Source organism: Phyllostomus discolor, chromosome X (assembly GCF_004126475.2).
Source record: "Phyllostomus discolor isolate MPI-MPIP mPhyDis1 chromosome X, mPhyDis1.pri.v3, whole genome shotgun sequence".
Classification (NCBI taxonomy): domain Eukaryota; kingdom Metazoa; phylum Chordata; class Mammalia; order Chiroptera; family Phyllostomidae; genus Phyllostomus; species Phyllostomus discolor.
In genome coordinates, this window is record NC_050198.1 from 54,517,731 (window position 1) to 54,540,722 (window position 22,992).

The following is a 22,992-nucleotide window of genomic DNA, read 5'->3' on the forward strand; positions in this document are numbered from 1 at the left end:
TGGAGACTAAAGGGAAAGAGTATTTCTCTCCATTTAAAGACACTTAGAAATCACATGGCATCACTTTCTCTTACATTCTGTTGGCCAGAACTTAGTCTTGGGGTCATATTCATCTGAAATTGAGAACAATTGTAGGTTTTTTTCTGGGTGGCTAGGTTCCCAGCTAAAATGTCAGAGTTCTCACTTAATGAAGAATGGGAGAATCAAAATAGGACACAACTAGCCATCATTTTTCAAGTTCAAACCCATCAATGCAGAAGAGATTCTGATCCAGTTTGAATAACATTATGACTTCTGGATTAAAAATAATGAGACTGGCCAGGCATCAGCTCTGCCCCAGCTGCGTTTCCATATGCCGCCAGCAGAAGGATGACTTCTTGCACCACTACACAGTCTCTGACACTCAGACCCACCCCAACCGGTATGCTGAGTACAAAATGACCACACAATTCATCTCAATTCATCTCTCTGAGAGACCCAGAGGATGTCAAAAAGGTGGTAGTATGGAGTGATACAGCAACTTCAGCAAGCTGCACAGGGACATGGATTATGCACACTAAAACCACAACCACAACCTCCACCACCTGGAGGAGTTCCCTGCTTTCCCCTGGGCCTAGGTGTTTGGCAGATTTGAAGTTTCTGTGATTTGAGGAATTGTGAAAGTGGGATGAATAGTTGCTTTTCTTCACTGGCACATCCCCACACTCAACAACAGCCCCTAACTCAAGGAGTTCTTCCAGTGTGGGGAGATGACACAGCCCTCCGATGTGTCCAGGGACCTGTACATCCTGCCACTCCCTCTGATCCCCAGACCACCCTCTGAGAAGCCCTGCTGCCACGTGATGAGTCCTGGTTGCCTCAGCCACTGCCCACAGAAAAGAGAGGCCTTGGGGAGTTGGAGATTTCAGCAGAACCCCTGCCATCCAATTGTGTCCAGGAGGTCCTGGATCTCCTCTTTATAACTATTGGAGCATCAAGGAGGTGTCTAGTTCTTATGTCTGAGGGAGGCCCCCTCACTTAGATGAGCTTTCCCTCTTCAACCCCTTCTCCAAGGAAAGGGTTGCAGGCCCCAGTCTTACCTACATAGGCAACCTGGTAGCAGTGAAAACAGAGTCTGGGAGGCTGGACCAGAAACTCTGGGAGCCAGGAGGGCAGGAGGAGGAAAAGGAAGAGGAAGGAGGGCCCACTCCTGACTGTCTAAGCCAAGCCACAGAGCTCATCATCCAGGCCCATGGGCCGAGAAGGCAGGCACCTCTCCTGCAGCTTTGCAGGGTTACCAGGATGGTGTGCACATCCTGCTTCAGAGAGTTCCCAGTGACCCATTGCTTGCCCACAAGGAAGGTGTAAAGAAGGCAGCTGAGTACCTAAAATATGCAGAGGAAATCCTGCACCTTTACCTGTCCAAAGTTCCACCCTGAGAGGGAACGGACACTTCCCCAGGACTTGAGCTCCAGCACCACCAACCACCCACTCCTCTCCCTGGGAACTGCCCCTATCTGCTGGTCTCATAACTCCAGAGGCCGTTTTTGTATGTAAATGGACCAAGGAGGAGGAAAATGATGATTTCTCAGTTCCCTGACTACACCCACTAGAATGGAATCAGGGACTCACACTTCTGATCTTGCCTGTCTTTATCTTGATGCGTGAGCAGTAGCACTGGTCACTACTAAACTCTCTGTTTACCCATCTAGAACCAGGGTCTGTAAACTGTGGCCTACAGCCCAATATGGCACACTATCTTTTTTGGTAAGGCCCATGAGCTAGAATAGTTTTTACATTTTGTAATAGTTGAAAAAAGTCAAAAGAATAATGTTCTGTGACAGGTGAAAATATGAAATTTAGGTATATAAAATACAATTTTAGTGGAATACACATAAATAGTGAGACTGTACCTCAGTCTTTTTTATGGTCAAAAATTAAAAATCCCATTAATTTTTTGGGGGGGTTGTTTGACCCCCCTCATATGTCCATATACTTTTGACTTTATCTCAAACTGCCAGAGTTGCTCCATTTCCTTAATCAGTGACACCAAGCTAGAGTTGGAGTGTAGCATTTTGTTTAACTTATGCCTATGTTTATCCTGGCCAAAAAGCTAGGGTCATTCAGTGTGTTTGTGCCATAGTCCTGAAATAGCTCATGTTCTTTCCTAATAAAGTCACTAACACCTGTAGCTTTTCCATATTGCATGCCTTGGAACACCAATGCATTTTCCATAGTAGAGAAAAAATTGGCACATGATAGATACAATCTTTTCTATGGACCACGTAACAACTCCTACCCAGACTTTCTTTTGGTTGGCCCTATAACTATCCCTAAATCTCAAAGAGCCTGGTTATTACACTCCTTGATCATTTTAAACAGTTTTGGCATTTCTGAGAGTATTGTTGCTTTCATAATGCCAAAACAGATGCCACACTTTTCAAGAGATTGTAAGTGGGCACACAATTGGTCTGCTTTTTTTCAGACAAGAAAGCATTGCTGAAGAAATGACATTTTTTTTCCCAAGGTGCCAACTAAGTATATGGCTGGCTCACTGAATGTTCCTACAGAACATTTGAACTAGCTCTGTGTGTTGTGTTGAGCAACTCAGACCAAAAAATCTGCAAGAATTAATGCCTAAATGTTTTCCAGCTGCTAATGGCTTTGGTTACTTTAAAAACCTTCTCCTCAGATATTGTAATATGGTATGTTCATTTCCCCCCATATAAACTCTCTCCTCCTGTAATCACATTGTTCTCTATTATTAGTATCACCACCATTGTTATTCTTCACAACAAATAATATTGATTTCTGAAGTATAACTTTCATAGGGGTTTTTCACAGCAAACTAAAAACCTAGAGAATTGCTTTGGTGGAAGAGATTGGGAAGAATCTTACAGTGCTGATTTGGACTCCAGATTTTTACTTCAGGGGAATACTCTTTCCCTTTGGGCTCTGCTACTATGAACTTATTCACAGAAGTCACAATGGAATAGATTTGGTAAACACATTCACTTACTTGCTGTGCCCTGCCTAATTTGACTTCTCATTGGGCATCCAGTAGACCCACAATATATATTACCTGGGCCACTGGGAAAGAGCAGATGGTTTTGACTTGACAAAATGCTATTTTTCAGGTATAATTTTGTTTTCAGTAAGACCTTGATGTTTAGATAAAATGAAGAGTAGGAATGAGCATTCATATAACTCATGGGATTGGATGGGTGTTCTCACCCAATAAAAAATGGATATTAAGAGATTAAGTTGCAGATCCAAGATGTCTGCAGAGTAGTTGGGAGCTCTGTCCACATGCTCCCAGTCCCAGACCAGTCTTGCAGCCTAGTCACAGATTATTCAACTCAAAAATCCAGTGGAGAGTGAGTGAGAGCATGAGTGAGTAAGCATGTATGCAGATGAGAGAGCACGGGGAGTGTGCAGGACTGGGCAAGAGCCTACCAGTCTGCAGGGCACCAAGGAGTAGTGGCTCCAGCTCTCCTAGTGGAGCAACTGCTGCCACTGGGGCCCAAATCAGCACTTTTGGTGGCACAGAACTGGGCAGCTGCAGTTCAGTGCAGGAGCCATGAGCATGGGTGGAAGAGAAAGATGGCCAGAGAGTTGCTGGCTCCAGAAACAGTGCTGTGAGAGCAGGACTGCCCAAGGCTGAAAATATCTGAAGAGAGTGAGGACAGCACCCTATCATCATCCTGTGTTATAGTATAGCTGAGGGTTTTTTTCCCAGCACCATCCAGGAAATATCCAGAGAGAAACTTCATCTAAAACTGTTGGAAGCTCTGACAGGTAGTGGCCAGCCCTAACTGTGAGAGACTCTGTGGTTTCTGGAGATGGGGTATGTGAGGAGAACAGGATCCTCCAGGCTTGATGCTGCAGCATGTGGGCCACACAGAAACTCTTTTAAAAGGGGAACAGAGGCAAGACCCAAGAATCAGCAGGGACCTGGGGCTTGCACACACATGCACATAGGTGCAGTGGCTCTGCCAACAGAGAACTCAGAGGCATAGAGTCACACTGAATGGTCTGTGTGTCTCACCCAGTATGGCTGGTGAGAAGGGAGTTGTTCAGAGTGGAGAATTCTGGCCCAATCCACCTGCAAGAGAGCAGCAAGTTGGGATCCTGAAGGCCAAAAACTGAATGCCTGAGATTGCTGCAGCCAGCCGGATCCCCTCACAGACAGGCTAGCCCAAACCCCACCTGTGGGATTACAGGCTCTGCAGATCAGTGAGGCCAAGCTCAGGAAGATCCTTCTGGATACATTTACATAGGGGAAAGAATAAAAAGCTCAGAAATGGCCCTTAACCAGACACTGCAAACTACATTGATGGGGCCCTGATCCACTAGACCCAGTAGAGCAGTGAGAATAGAGACAGGTGCAACAAGTGGGGGTTAGGCCTCAACCAGACTCAGCGTCCAGACAGATCTGCAGCCTTCACCAAGCAGGAAAGAGCTCCCCATTTCATGGATAGTACCCTTACAGGAAACGGTCAGCAAATTCACAAAAAGTCATACATTATTGGAAAGAATCTGGGATAGACCAAACCATGTGGCAAGGGGATGAGGAAACACACCATCTTACCTGAAGACTGAATACTGCCCCCCGGGGGGTGACCTAGGGTTCCCACTCACCCTATCACACCAGAGGCCCACCTCTGGAGGCAGGTGGAGAAGGTACTGGAAGTCCTCTGGGGTCATTAAATGAACCACACCTGAGCCCAGAGTTGATGGAAACCCAGCAGGGCAGAATAGTGGGGTCCAGCCAAATCTGAAGGAGACAGGGACAGACTGTGGATCATTTGCAGCCTCGAACATACTGCCTAAGGCCAGACTGGGACACCGTCTGACATCACCAGGGGCAAATCCAGAAAGAGAAGATAGTGGTAAACACTGGATTTGACTGAGATGAATTCAAATGTGGTCTTTTTCATGAATTGTGTTATTTTTCTCTCCTGTATAGCTTGTGAACAGTCATTTCCTTTCCTTCAAGTTTGTGCATATTAGGTCACTAGGGTTTATAGTATAGTTTATTTCAAACCTCATATTTTGCTTCTCCCTCCTCTTACTCCATTTTACCTTTTTCTCTCTTATTATTGTTTTACATTTTATTTTATCTTTCTATGACTTGATTCTATTCTTCACTTTTATTATCTCTCACCCAGCTTCTCAAAACCATATTTCTTGTAATTAGTCATCTAATATTCTTTCCCCATTCTTAAATACCCTTATCTTCTCTTCACACTTACTAACCTTTGCTGGTTGGTTGTGGATATAGCACTTATTGTTGCTTTTTTCAATTTTATTTCTAGAACTTCACTATTTTTGTGTTTCAAATCTCAAATTTTACCATTCCCCTTTCCTATCCATTTTCCTCCTTTCTGCTCTTTCTTTCTTTTATTTTTTTTCATTCTAAATTTCAGTTCTTCCCTGTCTTAGCCTGGTTTTCATTCCTCACTTGTAGTATTCCTTCTCTCTCTATTCTCTCACAATCACTTCTCTTTCCTCTAGACATTCCTTAAGCTTTTCCCTTTTTTCTTTTTTCCTACTTATTCCCATACCAATCTTTGCTCATCTGTTGTTGATATTGCTGTGGTGGATCTTTTTATCCAATTTGGTTCCTATTTTTGTTCCATTATATAGTTTTTCTATTTTGGGTTATTTTGTTTTTAGTGATATCTGAAGTATATTTATTGTTACTTAATTACGGGTGTCCCCATTTTTCCCCATTCCTCTACCCTTCCCTGTTCTGAATACTATATGCTTCCTTTCTCTTACTTCTTTCCATCTCCTTCCCTCCATTTTTATATATGATGTAAATTTTTACTTTCTCTTTCTTTCTTTGCCTTCTTTCTATTCCCTAGTCTTATTATTTCTCCTCCCTTTATACTCTAAAAATAGTTTTTCTTTCAGTTAGTCATCTCATATTATCTTTCTTTTCTTATATTAGTCTTAATCTCTTTACACATGTATAAACATTGGTTCATTTGCTGTTGATAATGTGGTTGTAGGCAGGGGATATTTTTGTGGGTGTGGGTTTGTTTCCTGAGTTGTTTTGTTTTGTTCTGACAGCACCTGCACAACAATATACAAGACATGGTGGGTGTTGTGACACTCAGCCAGCCAGAAGAAGTGAAGGACCCATGAAAGAATGACCCAAAATAACCAAAATAAAATGACAACCAGAGAGCCCACATAAATGTCATAAAAGCTATCCCAAGAGCACTAAGCTCAGGAGATCAAGGAGACTACACCAGTGAATCCCACAGGTATCCTACTATAGAAGGTTACACCATGAAGACAGGGAGTAAAAGCAGATAAATCTAATACACAGAAAGAAACAAGAAGAGTCACTCAAAATGGGGCAAAAAACAACAACCTCCAATCAAAAGCAAAGAAGGAATCCCCAGGAAGAATGCTAAATGAAATTGAAGCAAGCAAACTATCAGACACTGAGTTCAAAATAATGGTTATAAGGATGCTCAAGGAGCTCAGTGAGAACTACAAATAACTCCAGGGAAGGAACTTACTGTGAACTACACCAGCATGAAAAAGGACCTAGAAACTATCAATAAGAGCCAGGAAGAAATGAAGAATACAATATCTAAAACAAAGAACACAGCAGAAGAAATTAAAAGCAGGTGAGATGAAGTGGAGGATCAAATCAGTGAGCTTGAGTACAAGGTCGAAAAATATCCAAGACAGAGCAACAAAATAAAGAGACTCAAAAACAACAAAAAAGGTTTAAGGAAGCTGTAAGACAACATAAACTGTAATAGTATCCACATAATTGAGATAACAGAAGGAGAAGAGGACTAAGAGATAGAAAACCTGTTTGAAAAACTAATGACAGAAAACTTCCTGAACTTGATAAAAGAAAAAGTCATACAAGTACAGGAAGCACAGAAGGTCTGAAACAAGATGAGGCCCACACCAAGACACAACATAATTAATGCAGTAAAATTTAAAGACAAAGCGAGCATCTTAAAGGCAGCAAGAGAGAAACAGCTAGTAACATACAAAGGAGCCCAGATAATGGCGGAGGGGGGAAAGGGTGAAGGGTTTATAGGAACAATTATAAAGAACATACGGACAATAACAAGGGGGGTGGCAATGAGGGAGGGAGGCAGGGAGGGCTCGGGTGGTGGGGAGGGTTGGGTGGAAAAGGCAGAAAACTGTACTTGAGCAACAATAAAATTTTTTTTAGAGACTATCATATGATTTCTCAACAGAAACACTACATGACAGAAGAGAGTGACAAGAAATATTCCAAGTAATCATAGCAAGTGACTAAAGCCAAGATTATTCTACCCAGCAAGTCTCTCATTTAAAATGGAGGACAAAATAAGGAGTTTCCCAGGCCAAGAAAAAAGGCTAAAAGAATACATCTCCCCCAAAACTGCAGCGTAATAGATGCTAAAGGGAGTGCTTTAAGAAGACAAAGAAAAAAAGAGAGAGAGAGAGAGAGGAACACAGGTAAAAAGGGGAAAATGGCAATAAATAAGTACCTATCAACAATAACCCTAAATGTAAATGCATTAAATGCTCCAATCAAAAGACACAGGGTAGCTGAATGGGTAAGAAAATAAACCCACATGTATGCTATATACAAGAGACCCACTGCAGAACAAAAGATCTATGCAGTCAAAAAGTGAAGGGTTGGAAAAAAATATTCTAAGGAAATGGACGTGAAAAAAAGCTGTAGTAGCAATACTTATATCAAACAAAATAGATTTCAGAACAAAGGCATAAAAAAAGACAAAGAGGGACACTTCATAATATTAAAGGGAATAATCCATAAAGAAGCTATAAACCTTGTAAACATGAGCTCATCTTTAACAGGAACCTAAACAACAAAACAAACAAACAAGCAAAATATAACCAAAGACAGTGAAATAGAGAACAGGCTGGCAGCGACCAGAGGGCAGAGGGGAGGGAATTTCAGTGGGAAAAGGGAAGGGTTTACAGGAACAAATATAAAGGACAAATGGACAAAAACTAGGGGGTGGCGAAAAAGGGAGGGAGGTGGGGAGGGCTGGGGAGTGGGCTGGGATGGGAGTAAAAGGCAGAAAACTGTACTTGATCAACAATAAAAATAAAAACAAATAAATAAAAATAAAATTCACTGTATAAATTAAAAAAAATAAACCTTGTAAACATGTGCATCCATCATAAGAGCACATAAATATATTACGAAAATCTTGTAGGACTTCAAGAAAGATATAGACAGCAATACAGTCATCATAGGGGATTTTAACACTCTATTGTTAACAATGGATAGATTTTCCAAGTAAAGAATCAACAAGGATATTGTGGCACTGAACAACACCCTAGATCAAATGGACTTTTTTTTTTCCTTTTTTAAATATTTTTTATTTTAATTGTTGTTGCAGTACAATTTTCTATCTTTTACTCCCATCCCAACCCACCCACCCAGCCCTCCCCTCCTCCTTCCCATTTCCACCCACCCCTAGTTTTTATCCATGTGCCCTTTATACTTCTTCCTGTAAACTCTTCCCCTTTTCCCCTGAAATTCCCTCTCCTCTCCCATCTGAACACTGCCAGACTGTTCTCTATTTCAGTGTCTTTAGTTATATTTTGCTTGTTTCTTTGTTTTATTCTTTACGTTCCTGTTAAAGGTGAGATCATATGGTATTTGTCTTTCACTGCCTGGCTTATTTCACTTACCTTAATGCTTTCCAGTTCCATCCATGCTGTTGCAAAGGGTAGGAGCTCCTTTCTTTCTGCTGCATAGAATTCCACTGTGTAAATGTACCATAGTTTTTTGATCCATTCATTTACTGATGGGCATCTAGGTTGCTTCCAACACTTGGCTATTGTAAATTGTGCTGCTATGAACATTGAGGTGCATAGGTTCTTTTGGATTGGTGTTTCAGGGTTCTTAGGATATAATCACAGCAGGGGAATTGCTGGGTCAAAAGGTAGACCCATTTTCAGTTTTCGGAGGAAATTTCATACATTTTTTCCATAGTGGTTGTACCAGTCTGCAGTCCCATCAACACTGCACTAGGGTCCCATTTTCTCCACAACCTCTCCAAAACTTGTTTGTTGATTTGTTTATGATGGCCATTCTGACTGGTGTGAAGTGGTATCTCATTGTGGTTTTAATTTGCATCTCTCTGATAGCTAGCGATATTGAACATCGTTTCGTGTGTTTTTGGATTTTCTGTATGTCCTCCTTGGAGAAGTGTCTGTTCAAGTCCTTTGCCCATTTTTTAATTGGGTTGCTTGTCTTCTTAGAGTGAAGTCGTGCAAGTTCTTTATATATTTTGGAGATTAAACCCTTGTCTGAGGCATCATTGGCAAATATGTTTTCCCATACAGTTGGTTCTCTTTTTATTTTAATACTGTTTTCTTTAGCCATGCAGAAGCTTCTTATTTTGATGAGATCCCATTAGTTTATTCTTTCCTTTATGTCCCTTGCTCTGGGGGATGTATCAGTAAAAAAGTTTCTGCGTGAAATATCTGAGATTTTCCTGCCTATGTTCTCCTCTAGGACTTTAATTTTTTTGAAGTCTATTTTGTCTGATATGAGTATTGCTACCCTGGCTTTTTTTTCCTGTCCATTTGCTTGGAAAATTTGTTCCCAGCCCTTCACTTTTAGTCTGTGTATATCTGTTGTCCTGAGGTGGGTCTCTTGTAGGCAACATATGTGTGGGTTATGCTTTCTTATCCATTCAGCTATTCTATGTCTTTTGATTGGAGCATTTAATCCATTTATGTTTAAGGTTATTACTGATAGGTACTTATTCATTGACATTTTCGTACCTGTGTTCCCTTCTCTCCCACCCCCTCTCTTTTCCTTCTTTTCCTTAAAGCAGGCCCTTTAGCATCTCTTGCAGAGCTGGTTTGGTGGAGGTGTGTTCTTTTAGACTTCTTTTGTCTGGGAAGTTTCTTATTTGGCCTTCTATCTTGATTGAGAGCCTTGCTGAGGAAAGTAGCCTTGGTTGGAGACCTCTGGTTCTCATTACTTGGAATATTTCTTGCCATTCCCTTCTGGCTTGGACTGTTTCCATTGAGAAGTTAGCTGCTAACTGTATTGGGGCTCTCTTGTATGTTACTTCCTGTTTCTCCCTTGCTGCCTTTAAGATTCTCTCTTTGTCTTGGTATTTTGCCATTTTAATTATGATATGTCTTGAAGTGACCCTTTTTTGGTTCCTCTTGATTGGGACTCTTTGTGTTTCCTGGATTTGTGTGACTTTTTCTCTCATCAAATTAGGGAAGTTTTCCATCATTACTTTTTCAAATAGGCTTTCTATCCCTTGCTCTTCCTCTTCTCCTTCTGGTATCCCTATTATACAGATATTATTACGTTTCATATTGTCTTGCATTTCTCTTAATCCCTCTTCATTCTTTTTGAGCCTCTTTTCCTTTTCTTGCTCTTTCTGGGTGAGTTCTTCTACTTTGTCCTCTAGCTCGCTGATCTGATCTTCTGCTTCATCAATCCTGCTTTTCATTCCTTCTACTGTGTTCTTCAGTTAAGAAGTTGTATTCTTCATTTCCTCTTGGCCTTGTTGATAGTTTCTATTTCCTTTTTCATGTTGATATAGTTTGCAGTGAGCTCATTGTAGTTTCCCTGTAGATTCTGGTAGCTCATTGTGATCTCATTCAGCTTCCTTATAACCATTGCTTTGAACTCAGTATATGATAACTGAGTTGCCTCTATTTCTTTTAGCATTCTTTCTGAGGCTTCCTCCTTTCCTTTCATTTGGGGATTGTTTCTTTGTCTTCCCATTGTTTGTGAGACTCTTATTGGCCTCAGCTTCTTAAATTGATCTGTCCTGGCTCCCTCGGTTTCTGGTGTGAACTTCTGTAGTACAGTAGCAGTGAGTTTCAGTGGTGCAGTTTCCTTGATCTCACAAGCCCACTGGTCTTGGGCTGTCATTTAACTTGGCTCTGTGTTTGTCTTTGGGGTTTGATTGTTGTTGGGTCTTTCTTTGGTGGGTCCTTCCCACCAGCTGGTTAAATGAGGGTCACTCTGTCTACCACCTCTTGTGCTGGTGAGGGAAGGTTTTGTTGAAGCTGGTTCTTCCATGTGTATAAGGTTTTGAGGATTCTCTCTTGCTCTTGTTCAGTTTTTTGCACTGGGTACTGTCCCTACTGTTTAGTTGTATTTACAGATAGGTCCTGGATTGAGGTTTGTGTGGTTTCCACTCCCTCCTTCACCTTCTTCTGTTGTTATCTGTTAGTGGTTCCTTTGTTGTTGGGTTTCCTCTTCCAGTGGGTATCGTGGTGTTCACTATTTCCACCTTCACTTTTTTATGATCAGTTGGAGGGGGAAGGCCAAATGGTTTAAGACAGCAAGAGAGTATTCTATGATATTTACAGTAGCAGCCAGAAGAGAAGAGATGGGAGATCCTTTGACTCTGTATAATATTAACTGCGATTTTCCACCCAGCTAGGTGATTTTTAGGAAGGATGGAAAGAAGATAAGACTCTTGTTGGGAAAGGAAGGATTGTGTGTTGTATCTAGAAAGCAGTAAGGTTGTGGGAGGTCAGATTCTTTGGTAAGGTGAGAGTAAAGGATAGTATAGAGATGTAGTGTATGACAGAATAGAGTTTACCACTACAGTAATAGAGTTCAGGAAATTTTGAAGTGGGCTAAGATCTGGGAGGAGTGTTGTGAAGTATTTACGATTGCATAGAACAGCAATTATTTACAATAATATTAGAGCAACTATCATATGACAGAATCTATGAGATCTAGATAACAAGAATAGGGATTATAGAACCTTGAGTAGTGTGCTAATGGGACACAGGTGAGGTGAAGAACAGCACATTAGCAATACACTATAAAAGAGATATCAGGGGAAACCTGTCAAGTGATACAATATACCAGCCTAGCAAAGCATACTATTCAGAAAAAAAGAGGAATACAAAAATACTATTTTAAAAAGATGTAAGAAAAATAGAAAAATAATAATAATACAAATATGCAATAACTTACAGGTTCTCTAATAACAGAGTGAAATATGTCTCACTGTCACAGCTGTTGTGATTCCCCTTCTTTGGGTTCAACTCTAGTCTTTTCACAGATCCAGGTTTTTGTCTCACTTGTAGGTATTTAAAAAATAAAAATAAAAAAGACAGATGAAGGATGGAAGAAGAGATAAAATTGGAGGAAAGGTAGGATGAAGGAATAAAACAAGAAAGCAGGAAAGAGAGGAAAAAGTTATAAGAGAATAAAAATAATAAAAATTAAAAAATTAAGAATTTATTTATTTATTTATTTTTTTAGAGAGGGAAGGGAGGGAGATAGAAAGAGAGAAACATCAATGTGTGGTTGCTGGGGGTTATAGCCTGCAACCCAGGCATGTACCCTGGCTGGGAATCGAACCTGCGACACTTTGGTTCACAGCCCGCACTCAATCCACTGAGCTATGCCAGCCAGGGCTAAGAATTGTTTTTTAAAAAATGGAATAAAATTAAAAAGTCTCTTGGTTTCAAAGTGGCCAAACCGGTTTTTCTGGTCTTGCTGGCTGCAGACGGCTGAGGGGTGATTGGAATGGCTTTTCTTCCTTCAGAATCAGCACTCAGTCAGTGGTCAGTGGCGTGCACTGTCTGGGGAGCTATGGTGGCTCCTGGGCCCTGCTTCCTGGGTGTGAGAGTCAGTTCTTTCTGCATGGTTACTGCTGTGGACTAGGGTGCTGCGATGGGCTCCCACGTGTGAGCCCGTGTGCCATTGGCCAACCGCCTCAGCCTTCCCAGTACTATGGGGGTGTGCAGGTCCTCCACACAAGCACAACCCTGTGTGCAAACTCGGGATCACTGCCCAGCTGGGTGGCAGGGAGGCCCTCGATTGCTGTCGGAGAATTCCCCAAACAGTGTCTATCTTTTCACTCCTTCCTCTTGAGAAATTCCTCCTATTCAAGCCTGCCACTCCACACTGCAGCCTGGCTTCTCCCACAACCCACCTCTGCAGCCAGACCAGTGACTATGGGGGTCAGGGCCCTTTGAGTGACCCAACCCCGCCAGTGTCCACAGACTCTGAGGGTGCTCACAGCCCTTGTGTGTTTGCTAGCAACTGGGTTCCTCTCGGTGCCACTCAGACCCTGTTTGGCTGGGGATGGAATAGTTCTCCCAACTCTCTCCCAAGGACTCTGTGGCAAACCTGGCAATGGGCACTGGGCCTGGGGCTTCAGCCCCCTGACCCCACGCTGGTCCCTGGGACCCTACTGTATTGCAGCACTCCTCTCACCAACTGTTTTTTCGGTTCCACCACAATCCTTGGTCCCCTATTTTCACATATGCTGAGGTGGGTTGGTTGCTTGCTCCTCTACTCTGTATATTGGCCAGGATTCTCTCCCATGTGCAGAGGGAAGCCAAATGTGCTCCTTCCTACTCCGGCACCATTTTCCTTCCCCTCTATCCAAATGGACTTAATTGATATATAGAGAGAACATTTAACCCCAAAGAAGCAAAATTTACATTCTTTTCAAATGCACATGGAACATTTTCAAAGATAGACCACATGGTAGAAGACAAAACAAGCCTCAACAAATTTAAGAAATTGAAATATTATCACACATCTTATCAGATCACAATGGCTTGATACTAGAAGCCAACCTCAAGGAAAAAATCTCAAAAACAATCAAATACATGGAGACGGAACATGTTATTAAATATTGATTGAATGGGTTAACAGTGAGATCAAGGAAGAAATCAAAAAGTTTCTGGAAAAAATGAAAATGAACTCACAGCAATCCAAAATTTATGGGAAACAGCAAAGGCATTCCTGAGAGGGAAGTTCATAGCAACACAGGCCTACTGAAAAAAAAGATAGAAACATTTCGAATAAACAACCTAACTCTTCATCTACAAACACTAGAAGAACAACAGCAAACAATGCCCAGAGTGAGTACACAGAAGGCAATAATCATGATCAGAGCAGAATTAAATGACATAGAGACTAAATGAACAATTCAAAAGATCAATAAATCAAGGAGCTGGTTCATTGAAAAGATAAACAAAATAAACTACATTTAACAAGATTCATCAAGAAAAAAAGGGAGAGGACCCAAGTAAATAAAATCAGAAATGAAATAGAAATTACAACTGATACCACAGAAATACAAAGAATTGTCAGAAATTACTGCAAACAACTATATGCCAAGAAATTTGACAACCTGGGTGAAATGGACAAATTTCTAAAAACATATAATCTTCCACAACTGAATCAAGAAGAAGCAGAAAGCCTGAAAAGACCAATAACAAACTAGTGAATTTGAAACAGGAATCAAAAAACTTCCAGCACACTAAAGCCCTGGGCCAGATGGATTCACAGGAGAATTTTACCAAACACTCAAGGAAGAGCTAACTCCTATCCTCCTCAAACTATTCCAGGAAATTCAAAAAGAGGGAAGATTCCAAAACTATTTTTATGTGGTCTATATTATTCTAATTCAAAAAACAGGTAAAGACACACACAGAAAAAAAGAAAGAAAACTACAGGTCAATAACACTGATGAACATAGATGCTAAAATCCTCAGCAAAATATTGGCAAACCACATCCAGCAATACATTAAAAGATCATACACCATGATCAATTGGGAGTCATCCCAGGGAGACAAAGATGGTATAATATTCTCAAACCAATAAATGCAATACTCCACATAAATGAAATGAAAGACAAAAATCACATGATCATTCAATAGATGGTGAAAAAGCATTTGATAAAAGTACAGCACCCATTAATGATAAAAACACTCAGCAGCATGGGAGTACTTGGCATGGCAGAAGGAGCACATTTCAACATAATAAAGGCCATATACAAGACACCTACAGCCAACCTTATCCTCAATGAGCAAAAACTAAAAGATTTCGTCCTAAGATTAGGAACAAGACAAGGGTGTCTGCTTTTGCCACTTTTGCTCAACATAATATTGGAAGTTCTAGCCACAGTGATCAGACCAGGAAAAGAAATAAAAAGCATCCAAATTGGAAAGGAAGAAGTAGAACTCTCATTATTTGCAAATGACATGATAGCGCATATAGAAAACCCTATAGTCTCCAGCAAAAAACTACTTGACTTAATAAGTGAACTTGGCAAAACAGTGGGATACAAAGTCAATATTCAGAAACCAATGGCATTTTTGTATACCAACAATGAAATATCAGAAACAGAATCTAAGAAAAACAATTCCATTTACTATAGCAACAAGAAAAGTTCAGTACAGGACTTCCAGCCAAGATGGAGGCATAGGTAGACACACTGTGCCTCCTTGCACAACCAAAATAAGAAGAGCAACAATTTAGAAACAAGATAACAACCAGAACTGACAGAAAATTGAACTGTTTTGAAGTCAGACAACCAAGGAGTTAAAATAGACACATTCATCCAGACCGGTAAGAAGGACAGAGTGGGGCAGCCAGGTGGAGGGGGGTTGTGGCACAAAAAGCGGTGGTACCAGTTGCGTAAGGCATCCTGGGTGTGCAAGACTGCAGCAGGTAGATCCTGGGTGCGCAGGTGGTGGCTGACAGACCCCAGGCCCAGGATGGCAACAGGCAGACACAGTGAGGTGATGATTGTGAAGCCAGGCACTGCGTGCAAGGTGGCTGCCTGACCCGGCAGTCGCAGGGTCCCAGCACTGGGAAATACAGCCTCGGGGCACTGATTGAAAACATCTGTGTGTGTTGAGGTGTAGGAAGAGACTCCCAGCCTCACAGGAGAGTTCATTGGAGAGGCCCACGGGGTCCTAGAATGTGCACAAGCCCACACACATGGGAATTAGCACCAGAAAGGCCCAGTTTCCTTGGGGGAAGAGGCAGAAGGGACTGAAATCTGACAGAGAGCAGAGCAAATGCCATTGTTCCATCTCAGACTCCACCCCCACATGCAGCATCACAACCCAGAGACTGGGTTACCTCATCCTGGTGAACACCTAAGGCTCTGCCCCTCACTACATAACAGGCACGTCAAGACAAAAAAAGAAAAAAATGGCTCAAACAGAAGAACAGATCAAAGCTCCACAGAAAATACAACTAAGCTACCAAGAGATAGCCAACCTATCAGATGCACAGTTCAAAGCACTGGTGATCAGGATGCTCACAGAATTGGTTGAAGTTGGTCGCAAATTAGATGAAAAAATTAAGGCTACACTAAGTGAAATGAAAGAAAATACACAGGGAACCAATAATGATGTGAAGAAAACTGAGACTCAAATCAATGGAGTGGACCAGAAGGTAGAAATAATCAAACAGAAAAGAAGGAAGAACCAACAATTCAAAAAAAATGAGGAGAGGTTTAGGAACCTCCAGGATATCTTTAAATGTTCCAACATCCAAATTATAGGAATACCAGAAGAGGAAGAGGAAAAACAACTGGAAAGTTATTTGAACAAATAATAGAGAACTTCCCCAATCTGGCAAAGGAAATAGACTTCCAGGAAGTCCAGGAAGCTCAGAGAGTCCCAAAGAAGTTGGACCCAAGGAAGAACACACCAAGGCACATCATAATTACATTAGCCAAGATAAAAATGAAGGAGAAAATCCTAGAAGCAGCAAGAGATAAAGAGCCAGTAACCTACAAAGGAGTTCCCATCAGACTGTCAGCTGATTTCTCAAAAGAGACATTGCAGGCAAGAAGGGGCTAGAAAGAAGTATTACAAGTCATGAAAGGCAAGGACCTATATCCAAAATTGCTCTATCCAGCAGAGCTTTCATTTAGAATGGGAGGGCAGATAAAGTGCTTCCCAGATAAGGTCAAGTTAAAGGAGTTCATCATCACCAAGCCCTTATTTTATGAAATGTTAAAGGGACTTATCTAAGAAAAAGAAGATAAAGAACATGCATAGTAAAAGGACAGCAAACTCACAATTATTAACAACCACAGCTAAAACAAAAAGAAAAACTAACTAAGCAAACAACTAGAACAGGAACAGAACCACAAAAATGGACATCACATGGAAGGTTAGCAACAGGGAAGAGGGGGAAAAAGTACAGAGAATAAGTAGCATAGATGGTAGGTAGAAAATAGACAGGGGAAGGGCAAGAATTGTGTGGGAAATGTAGAAGCTAAAGAACTTATGACACATGGACATGAACTAAATGGAGGGAATGTGCATGGGAGAGGGTGTGCAGGGTGGAGGGGAATGAAGGGGGGAAATGGGACAACTGTAATAGCATAATCAATGAAATATGTATAAAAAAGTTCAGTACAGTGGAATAAACTTCACCAAGGAGGTAAAAGACCTGTACTCAGAAAACTACAGAATACTTAATAAAGAAATTAAGGAAGATACAAATAAATGGAAGCTTATACACTATGCATGGATTGGAAGAATTCACATCATTAAAATGTCCATACTATCCAAAGCAGTCTATAGATTCAACACAATTCCTATTAAAATACCAATCACATATTTCACAGATTTAGAGAAAACATTTCAAAAACTTATATGGAATCAAAATGACCCTAAATAGCCTCAGAAATCTTGAGAAAGAATAACAAAGTAGGAGGGATCACAATACCTGATATTAAACTCTATTACAAGGCCACTGTAATCAAAGCAGTCTGGTACTGGCATGAGAACAGACACATAGATCAGTGGAACAGAATAGAATGACCAGCAATAAACCTATGTCTCAATGGTCAATTAATATTTGTTGAAGGGGACAGGAGTATGAAATGGAGTAAAAATAGCCTTTTCAATAAATGGTGTTGGGAGATCTGGAGAGGTACATGCAAAAAACAAAATGAAAGTTTACCACCAACTTACACCATACACCAGAATAAACTCAAGATGGATAAAAGACTTAAATGTAAGATGGGACACCATAAAAGTCCTATAAGAAATTGTAGGCAATAAAATTTCAGATATCCCATGCAACAGTATTTTCACCAATATATGTCCTTGAGCAAGGACAAAAAAGGAAAGAATAAACATATCGGACTACAACAAACTAAAAAGCTTCTGCTCAGCTAAGAAAAAAAAAATCATCAGAATGGAAAGGGAACCAATCATGTGGGAAAAATTACTTGCCAATGATACCTTGGACAAAGGTTTTATCTCCAAAATAGAGAAAGAACTCATACAGCTCTACACCAGGAAGACAAACAATCTAATTAAAAAATGGGCAAAGGATCTGAAGAGACACCTCTCCAAGGAGGACATACAGAGAGTCCAGAGACATATGAAAGGATGCTCAGCATCACTAGCCAATCAGAGAGATGCAAATTAAAACCACAATGAGATACCACCTCACACCAGTCAGATTGGGCATCATTAACAAATCAATAAACAAGAAGTACTGGTCAGATTATGGAGAAAAGGGAACCTTAGTGCACTGTTAGTGGGAATACAGACTGGTGCAACCACTGTGGAAAACAATATGGAATTTCCTCAGAAAACTAAGAGATGAACTGCCTTTTGATCCAGTGATTCCACTGCTAGGGTTAAACCCTAAGCATCCTGAAACACCAATTCAAAAGAACCTACACATCCCTGTGTTCATAGCAGCATTATTTACAATAGCCAATTGCTGGAAACAACCTAACTGCCCATCAGTAAATGAGTGGATCAAAAAACTGTGGTACTTTTATACAATTGAATACTATACAGCAGAAAGAAAGAAGGAACCCCTACCCTTTGTGACAGGAATGGTGAAACTGGAGAGTATTATGCTAAGTGAAATAAGCTGGGTGGCAAAAGACAAAGATCATATGATCTCACATAAAACAGGAACCTAATGAAAAAAATAATAACAAGAAAAATAGAACTAGAAGCATGGAAAGAAGGAACAGACTGACAGTGACCAGAGGGGAGGAAGGAAGGTGATAGTGTGGGAAAGAAGGACAGTGTTTAGTCAAGGAACATGTATAAAAATGATCAATGGACATGGACAATAAGGTAGGGATTGACTGTGGGAGCAGGGGTGGGTGGGGCAGGGGAAAGCAATGGGGGAAAATTGGAATAACCATAATAGAACAACAGTAAAATTTTTAAAAAAAGAAAGAGAAGAAATAGATGTGATATTTTTTATACCAATCTGAGTACAAAATGTACATTACTAAGAATTTATACATTGTTTACTTCCAAAAATGTTGTAAGCATCTCAATGACCAGATGACCTTGGCTAAATTATTTAAATTTTCTGAAACTAAGCTGTGTCGCTTGTAAAATGAAAATAGCACCTATTTTTTGCAAGATTATTGAAAATGTTCCATGAAATAACCCTTAAGACATACAAGAAATACAGGACCTGCACCTTGTATGTAATGAACAAGTGTTATGTTGCTTCTCTATACAAAATAAGGACCATAAGGACTAAGTCCATTAAAAGAATCCAAATTAAATGTTAGTATACACTTGCATTGGCTGAATTCCAAAGCTGAGTTCTCAATTAACTCTGAGTTTCAAGGCAACTAGGCAAAAAGAAATGTGGGGATTCTTTTTTTTATTTTCAATATAAAAGAAAGTATGCAAGTTCATCAGTGAAGTCAAATGTTTTCATGGAAATTAATTTAATGGTACATTTGTTATTGGGGGAATTAGGTAATATGATGGACACCTTCCACTTTTGCAAATTTGCAAAGAAACCATAAGGTTGTTTACTTTGATGTTTCTGTTAGTAAGCTGCATTATAAAAGCTGAGGCCTAAATACTAGATTTGAAGTCAATAAATATTTTTCCCCAGGAAACTGAGATAATTTGATACAGATATAATGTTTTCTGAAGTTCTGCTTCAATGATTTTCATACTTGGTTTCAGCAAGAATACTTTTTTCATCCCTCCCTCTTTTCAGGGTTTCCTAGAGGCACCTCCCTAGAATCTTAGGTTCCTTCAAGAGAATTTTCTAACCAAGGTTCTGTCTTGTTGCAAGAATAGAGTTTAGATATCATATCAAGGGAGAAAAATTGAGCCAACTATAGTAGAATAAATAAGAATTAACAAAAGAGAGAGAGATTAAACTGTTTTCCAGGTGAAGGTGAGAAGTAAACCTTTATTAGGCATGGGGGTATGTTTGAAGGTTTATTTAGGGGTATCTGACCTATGGTCTGCAGGCTGCATGTGGCTCAGGATGGCTATGAAGCAGCCCAACACAAAATTATAAATTTACTTAAAGCATTATGAGATTTTTCTTTTGGTGATTACATGTCATAATGTAATTAATACATGGCCCGAGACAACTCTTCTTCTTCCAATGTGGCCCAGAGATGCCAAAAGATTGGATACCCTATGAGCTCTGAAAACTAGAACTTTGTTCCACTTATTTTAACTAACCCCTCATTGTCCATGACTGTTAAAAGATTGGAGTGAACACATGAACTTTCAATGACTATTAACACTATAAATTGCAAACTTTTCCTGCTTGAGTGCCCTTCTGACCCTCGTTTTTATTTATTTGGAAACGCAGCACTCTTTGAAGTGGTTGGCTCCAGATCTGTAAAGTGTTTGGATCCAAATCATGAAGTACCCCAAGTAAGGCAAATCAAAGACTTTTTCTGCGGTCTTTAAGAAAAATCATGTTAAAAGTTTCACCTAATACTATACAAAAGGACAATTCAGCTTTAGATCTTTGTATCTTACTTTTCAGTGTATTCAGCCTAAAGCACAAGAGCTACTTGCCCTCTCTCTACCAGTCAAGCAGGGCAATTGAACAGCATTAGCAAACCAATAAATATAACACTAACCCTGGCTGGTATGGTTCAGTGGACTGAGTGTCAGCCTGCAAACCAGAGAGTCACTGGTTCGATTCCCAGTCAGGGCACACGCCTGCGTTGTGCACCAGGTCTCCAGTAGGGGGTGTGTGAGAGGCAACCACACACTGATGTTTCTCTCCATCTCTCCCTCCCCTCCCCTCTGTCTAAAAAATAAATAAATAAAATCTTTAAAATAAATAAAACTAAACCTACTGGATATGTTACAGTTTCTTCTGGTTTTGCATTTTGGACTTCATCTCACTCATATTTCCCAAGTACAGCTCTTCTTCAGACGTGTCTTATATAATCCAAACTTCTTTTCAAAGAGTTAACATCTTCCATGCCCAGCACCCTCTATCAAAGAGGCTCTGTCTTCCTCCCAAGCCCTCTTTTCCCTTGGGAGCCTGTGTCTAATACATTCTTGTCACTTTGTAAGTCATTGTCATTGTAGGTTTCAAAGGTTTTTAAAAAGTGCTCCAGGTATAAGGCACTACGTCCTGTCATTCCTTGTAATTAGGATGTCAGATTCCACAGTGGTCCACTGTAGGTCTTGATGAGGATGAAATGACAGTCTTCAGACTCACCTTTTTCATAAAATTCTAGAGGGCCTATGGCCAAATGAAGATGTTCATCTTAAAGTACAGATACCCAAGGACCACTTCTTCCTTTGAGCCAACAGGTGCATAGCAAGTAGTTACTGAACACCTGTTAAATATACAGCACTGTGCTAGGTACCAAAGCATAAGTCTTTGGAAATTATCTCTGTCTGATAACCACATCTGTATAGCCTTTAAGACAGCTTTCCCTCTCCATGGTGGTGTAGAAGAATCTCAGAAGTGAGAGGGCGTTAATAAAATGTTTTACTGAATTAGGAGTATAAGAGGGCATGTCATGATCCTCATCTTGGATATGTTCTATTTTCAACTTAGGGAAGGGAGAAATGCACTGAAAAATATAAGAGTAAATTGTCCACCTTATGAACCATCAAACATTACAGGTGGAAAGTACCTTTAGTTATCACCTAGTACAACTTTATTTTCAAACAGTGGACACTGAAGCCCTAAGGTTCAGCAGAGTGGTTTAAAGGCTGCCTCTCTGTCCTTCTTTGTTCCACCTTTTTTAACCAGTGGCATTGATTTGACTTTGTATAAGGTGTTGTTTGTATAGCAAAGGTTCCATGGCTTTCAAAAATTTGCAAGCCATTAATCTAGTTTAACCCTCTCAAGTTACAGACCAAGAAGCAGAGTCCCCAAAAGGGAAGGGACTTTGGTTGAGGGTCCATAGACAATTAGAAGCTGCAACTCTGTTTTCTGATTGCAGCAATCTACTTCTCCATGCCACCAATCAGCCTAGCAGCAGACACTTCTAAAATACCAGAGTGGCCTACAATCCTTGGAAGAGACACTTGTTTTAGGAGCAGGAGAAAGTTGCTTTGAGGTGTTCTGAGGCAAGTGGTTAGGTCCTGGGTTACTCCAGGAGGCCAGAGAAAGGAGAAATCAGTGGGGGATACTGTTCAGTCTTGCATTTTGCTGCCCCCAAATGGGTCCTCATCCTTCACAAGGGGATAAGAATACCTAGCTGGTGGAATTGTGAGGATTAATTGAGATCATATGAGTAAAGTATCTGGGACATACTAGGGGTTCATTAAAGGGTAAATTTTAACAATATAGCTATTTCTTCAGAACATAAAGTACTTTTTGCATGGGAGAAAAGTCATGAAGATGTTAACATGAATCATCACTTTTGAGGGGCTTTCTAAGGGTATTCTTTTTTAGATACTAATTTTTATTCTACAAAGCACTTATTTAGCAAGCAAGGAAGGAAAATGGGAAGGCAGGCAGGCAAAAAGGGAAGGAAGGAAGGAAGGAAGGAAGGAAGGAAGGAAGGAAGGAAGGAAGGAAGGAAGGAAGAAGGAAAAGGAAGAAAACAAGAACCTTCATTTCCTTACTGAACTAAGCATAAATTCATCCTACCAAAATAGGTTCTTCATAACATAATCCCAACTCTGTTCAAAGAGTCATCTTCTAATACCCCCCTTCAAATGATCCCATATTCAAGCTAAACAAAGTACCCTTGCCCACATTTTACCTTGTATTCGTTCTTCTACCTGCATGGCACACTCACATTACTCCACTGCTTCATTTCTTTCAAAATACTACTCATCCCTCAGGACTAATTGCTATCTCCTTTGCAAACTCATTCATGATCCCACCAGCCATGTGGTGATTCCTCTTGTTTTTGAAATTCCTGAGCAACAGAGTGTAGGGGTTAAACTCCCAAACTGTAAGCTCATATTTCTTAGGTATTACTCCTGCTCTTGCTATTTTCTAGCTGAAAAATCTGG

At 40.4% G+C, this 22,992-nt stretch overlaps 1 pseudogene; it reads left to right on the top strand.

Annotated features, from left to right (window-relative positions):
* The first annotated feature begins 287 nt into the window (after positions 1-287).
* Positions 288-1,445, top strand: LOC114489355 (annotated as a pseudogene).
* The last annotated feature ends 21,547 nt before the right edge of the window (positions 1,446-22,992 follow it).